Below are 6654 nucleotides of genomic sequence, written 5' to 3' on the forward strand. Positions count from 1 at the left end.
ATTTGTGTGCACGTACGTCTGATTTCCATTTCCTAAGCTACAACCCTATTTGGAAAAACAGGATACTATAAGTCCAAGGGCTCCAACAGGAAAATAGCCTAGTGAGGAAAGGAAATAAGAAATAAGTAAACTACATGTGAAGCAAATAACAATTAAAATAAAATATTTTAAGACCAGCAACAACATTGAAATAAATTCTTCATATGTAAACTATAAACACTAGAAAAAAACAAGAGGAAGAGAAATAAGATAGAATATTGTACCTGAGTGTACCTGCAAGCAAGAAAACTTTACCCGAAGACAGTGGTACAGAGGCTATGGCACTACTCAAGACTGGGGAACAATGGTTTCCTTTTGAAGTGTCCTTCTCCTTGAGGAGTTGTTTACCATAGCTAAAGAGTCTCTTTTACTCTTACCAAGAGGAAAGTAGCCATTGAACAATTGCATTGCAGTGGTTAGCCCCTTGTATGAAGATGAATTGTTTGGTAATCTGAGTGTTGTCAGGTGTATGAGGACAGAGGAGAATATGTAAAGAATAGGCCAGACTATTCGCTGTATGTGTAGGCAAAGCTAAAATGAGCCGTAACCAGAGAGCAGGGGGCCCCTACTCACCATAGGATTATTTTCAATAATGCATTCTTGTGTATTTTGCATATCACACAGCATAACTGGTGTTGATTGTTAAATCCACATTATCGAACATTAAAGAGTTTCTTCCCAAACAAGATATTTCTCATTTATCAATTCTCTGATTTTAATTGTTTTGTTACCAATATGAATGAATATGTGCGGAATTGGATAACTATACTCAATTCTCTTTAATGGGGCAGTTGCTCAGACTCCCAGCGGTGCCCTTTTAGCTCGGGAAAGTTTCCTGATCGCTGATTGGTTGGACAAGATAATTCTAACCAATCAGCGATCAGGAAACTTTTCCGAGCTAAAAGGGCACCACCCTGGGAGTCAGTGCAAGTGCGCCTCATTAAAAAAAATGAGTATAGAAACATAAATAGCCATGAAATTAGTAGACTAGTTTACTTTGTCTAACCATGTCAACTAAAGGCCATTCCAAAATCAAACCACTGATCTCTAATCTTGGGTAGTGTTATAGCCTCTGTACCATGGTCTTCTATACTCTTGGATTAGAGTTCTCTTGCTTGAGGGTGCACTCGTGCACACCATTCTATCTATTCGTCTCCCTCTTATTTTGTTAAAGTTTTTTTTTTTTTTAAAGTTTATATATGAAATATTCATTTCAATGTTGTTACTGTTCTTAAAATATTTTTATCAATATTTTATCTTAATTACTTCTTTTATTTCCTGGTTTTCACTCCTCGCTGGGCTATTTTCCTTGTTGGAACCCCCTGGGTTTATAGCATCCTGCTTTTCCAACTAGAGTTGTAGCTTGGCAACTAATAATAATAATAATAATAATAATAATAATAATGATAATAATAATAATAACAGTTATATGAAGCGCAAGAAACAGCATCACTACATCACTCTTCCTGCTGTTTATGAAGGAGGTAGATTAAGCTTATATTAGCCTCTTTGGTCACGTAATCAGGTTGAAAGACGCTAAGAGAAAGTACTTATACACATTCCTATCAACATTTATGGATAAAAGTGTTAGACTCATAATGATCATCATCTCCTACGCATATTGACGCAAAGGGCCTAGTCTCACAATCACCACTTTAAAAACGTAATTGAAAATTCCATATCCAATGTATTATTTTTCTTTAATGTTACTATACTTAAAATATCTTACTTTTCTTTATTTCCTTTCCTCACTGGGCTATTTTCCCTGTTGGGGCCCCTGGGCTTATAGCATCCTGCTTTTCCAACTAGGGTTGTAGCTTAGCATTTAATAATAATAATTGTTCAGTGGCTACTTTCCTCTTGGTAAGTTTAGAAGAGACTCTTTTAGCTATGGTGAGCAGCTCTTCTAGGAGAACGCCACTCCAAAATCAAACCATTGTTCTCTAGTCTTGGGTAGTACCATCGCCTCTGTACCACTGGCATGGGGTAGAGTTCTTGTGTTTGAGGATACACTCGGGTATACCATTCTATCTATTTTCTCTTCCTCTTGTTTTGTTGAAGTTTTTATAGTTTACATGAGATATTTATTTTAATGTTACTGTTCTCAAAATATTTAATTTTTCCTTTTTATCTTTCCTCACTGGGCTATTTTCCCTGTTGGGGCCCCTGGGCTTATAGCATCTTGCTTTTCCAACTGGGATTATAGCTTAGCAAGTAATAATAATAATAATAATAATAATAATAATAATAATAACATATTATCAGCTGTTTCTAGTTCACTGCAGGACATAGGCCTCAGACATCTTCCACTTACGATTTTTAGAGTCTCTATGCCAGTCCACACTCGCAGACTTTCTTTGTTCGTAAACCCATCGTCTTCTCTTATCTCTCTCTCTCTCTCTCTCTCTCTCTCTCTCTCTCTCTCTCTCTCTCTCTCTCTCTCTTCCGACGTAGAAGACTTTCAATGCTATAAATTAATCTTATACATCTTCATTTTTCACAGTTTTGAAGAGTTCTCCCAAAAGATATATGTATTATTTATACATCCAGAATTAAAGATATGAACTGACATACTTATCAAATTTGAGCCACATTAGAAATTAAAAAAAAAATAGGATTCAATTTCAAAATATTGGCAATGATGCAAATGATAGGCCTATAGAACAAAATAATCAAATAGTAAAAAAGAATAGGCTGAGACTTCCAAAATCATATGCTCAGTTATTTCATTTATGGTTATGTAACTTGATTTTAAGCGGAGATATGAAAATAAACTTAATTCTGAGACTTTAATCTTGATTATCGTCAAAGAAAACGGATTCATAACTAAAAGGGGAAACTCACATAATTCACACTATCATAGTGCACCCTCTGCATAAGAAGGTTATTGTTATCGTATATATTTTTCTAATTTAAAACGCATACTCATATCAGTGGTAACTTAAAATAATGACATTTAACGTAGATGGAATTATTATTTGCCCAGAAATTGTAAGAGATTACTCGAGTGCCATATGTGGATGAGATTATGATGCGGGGTAGATGGAGATGGTTTGGGCATGCTCTCCGCACTCCCAAAGAGAGATTAGTTAATCAAAGTTTCAACTGGGCTCCACAAGGCACTAAAAGAGTTAGAAGACCCAGGCCTACATGAATGAGGACTATGAAACGTGTAGTAGGAGATGACGAATGGAGAAGTATTGAATTAAAAGCTCAAGATAGAGACGGCTGGTAAAATCTCACCGAGGCCCGTCGCGTCAATAGGCGTAGAAGGAGATGATGGTGATGAGGATGATGATGATGAATATACATGGAAATATTATTTATGCCTTTTTATAGTTTATTTATGACATATTTGTTTTTGATGTTGTTAATAGTTTATATATGACATGTCTGTTTTGACGTTGTTACTTATTTTAGAATGATTTATTGTTAATTTGTTCTCTTCATTTATTTATTTCCTTATTTCCTTTCCTTACTGGGCTATTTTTCCCTGTTGGAGCCCCTGGGCTTATAGCATCTTGCTTTTCCAACTAGGGTTGTAGCTTTGATAGTAATAATGATAATAATAATAAGCTTACACGTACTAGGCCTATAAGAGCTTACCTTAAAGTCTATCCAAGGCCCTTGTTGGCGATACATTATAGACCTATATAATTCTTTTTATGTCCATGGCCGTTTCATTACAGCTGATATTAATAACATCTACTCTACCATGTGATTTTTCTTCCATTTGGCCAATATCCTTTCTTATATTATCATCATTATTACTAGCTAAGCTATAACCCTAGTTGGAAAAGCAAGATGCCATAAGCCCAAGAGCCCCAACTAGGAAAAATAACCCAGTGAGAAAAGGATATAAGGAAATAAATATACAATATGAAACAAAATAAAATATTTTAAAAACAGTAACAACATTAAAATAGAAATTTCCTATATAAACTATAAAAATACTTATATCAGCCTGTTCAACATAATAACATTTGCTGCAAATTTGAACTTTTGAAATTTTACCAATTTAACTACCCGATTAGTAAGATCATTCCACAACTTGGTCACAGCTGGAATAAAACTTCTAGAATACTGTGTAGTATTGAGCCTCATGATGGAGAACTGAGTATCCGTGTTAACGAAGAATATTGTGTTTTCAAGCTTCACTATCGTTGTTTCTATGCCTACATTGGTTCACTGTCAAACTTGGTAACTGTATTCGGTCAATGGCACTACCCAAGACTAGAGAACAATGGTTTGACATTGGAGTGTCCTCCTAGAAGAGCTGCTTACCATAGCTAGTCTCTCCCCTACCCTTACCAAGGGGAAAATAGCCACTGAACAATTACAATGCAAGGGTTAACCCCTTCAGCGAAGAAGAATTGTTTGGTAATCTCAATGTTGTCCTGTGTACGAGGACAGTGGAAAATAAGGAAAGAATAGGCCAGATTATTCGCTGTAAATATGTGTAGGCAAAGGAAAAATGAACCGTAACGAGAGAGAGAGAGAGAGAGAGAGAGAGAGAGAGAGAGAGAGAGAGAGAGAGAGAGAGAGAGAGAGAGAGAGAGAGAGAGAGAGAGAGAGAGAGAGAGAGAGAGTTTTTATACAGCTTTGACTGAAAAAAACAAGTCTTCAAAGCGGTAGAGAGAGAGAGAGAGAGAGAGAGAGAGAGAGAGAGAGAGAGAGAGAGAGAGAGAGAGAGAGAGAGAGAGAGATTCAATGTAGTACTGCCTTGCCAGTCAAAGGGCCCAGTAACTCTCTAGCGGTATTATCTCAATGGGTGGTTGGTGCCATGGCCAACCTACTACCTATGATTTCTTCCCAAATCCTTCTTCAGTGATTTTTTTTTTCAAGTCTCTTCAGCCTATCATAGTTCAAAGCTTCATATGAAGGCACAGAGACAGAAACATAGTATATCTTCATATGCTTTAGTCCTTAAGAAGACGTAGGCCTAGGCTAACTGGTAAATAACAAGAACGAGAGTTCTTGATGACAAGCAGAACATAACTTTCGTTCTTCAACTGCATTTAAGACATGAAATGAAATCTGGCAAACGTATCGTTTATTATAGTTAATTTCAATTTATCAAATTCAGCCATCTTGTCTTTTGGCATAGTTACCAAGATTCAATTTTTGTATTATTATTATTATTTTTATTATTATTAATATTATTATTATTATTATTATTATTAGCTAAGCTACAACCCTAGTTGCAAAAACATGATGCTATAAGCCCAAGGGCTTCAACAGGGAGAAGATAGCCTAGTGAGGAAAGGAAACAAGGAAATAAACAAAATGCACGAGAAGTAATAACAATAAAAATAAAACATTTTATGAGAATTAAAAACATTTAATCAGATTCATCATATTTAAACTGTAAAAACTTCACAAAAACAGGAGGATGAGAAACAAGATAGAAGAGCGTGCCCGAGTGTACCCTGAAAAACACCTAAAAAGAAAAAAAAAAAAAACATCTTTTTCTACATATGGGCATACTATTCTGGGGAAATTTACTGCACCAGAGTATGCCAATTCATTTTGTTCAATGATTACTACTAAATAAGGAAACTATAAATAAGGTCGTATTTAAACACGAGGGAAGTAGGCCTATGTCTGGTAAAATTCATAAAAAAAGTATTTATTTCTCTCATCTAATAATAATAATAATAATAATAATAATAATAATAATAATAATAATAATAATATTAATAATAATAATAATAATTGCCAATTAATTTTGTTCAATGATTACGACTAATTAAGGAAACTATGAATAGGGTCGTATTCAAACACAAGGGAAGTAGGCCTATGTCTAGCAAAATTCCTAAAAAAAAAGTATTTATTTCTCTCATCTAATAATAATAATAATAATAATAATAATAATAATAATAATAATAATAATAATAATAACAGAGTATGCCAATTCATTTTGTTCAATGATTACTACTAAATAAGGAAACTATAAATAAGGTCGTATTTACACACGAGGGAAGTAGGCCTATGTCTGGTAAAATTCCTAAAAAAAAATTCCTTCTCTCATAATAATAATAATAATAATAATAATAATAATAATAATAATAATAATAATAATAATAATAATAATAATACGAATTCCTTTATCTTCTCAATGAGTCTTTTTATAGTTTATATATGACATTTTTGTTGTTGACGTTGTTAATAGTTTATATATGATATATCTCTTTTGACATTACTTTTTTTAGAATGATTTATTGTTAATTTGTTCTCTTCAGTTATTTATTTCCTTATTTCCTTTCCTCACTGGGCTATTTTTCCCTATTGGAGCCCCTGGGCTTATAGCATCTTGCTTTTCCAATTAGGGTTGTAGCTTGGATAGTAATAATAATAATAATAATAATAATAATAATAATAATAATGAGACCTTGTCTCTGGTTCGTAGTAGCGACTATGAAGAATGTCTCAGACACGCACGCACGCACGCACTCACGAAATAAGGAATTCTGTAATATCGATTTAATTTGCATTGTCCTTGGTCATCGTAGGAAAAAAAATACGTTGTTACAAATAAGAGCCATGGTTACGTAGCGCATTTAACGCTTTCCTTATGTTATATGTTACACGTTGATAATAATTAATATATTATTA

This window comes from Palaemon carinicauda, chromosome 16, assembly GCF_036898095.1.
Source record: "Palaemon carinicauda isolate YSFRI2023 chromosome 16, ASM3689809v2, whole genome shotgun sequence".
Taxonomy (NCBI): Eukaryota; Metazoa; Arthropoda; class Malacostraca; order Decapoda; family Palaemonidae; genus Palaemon; species Palaemon carinicauda.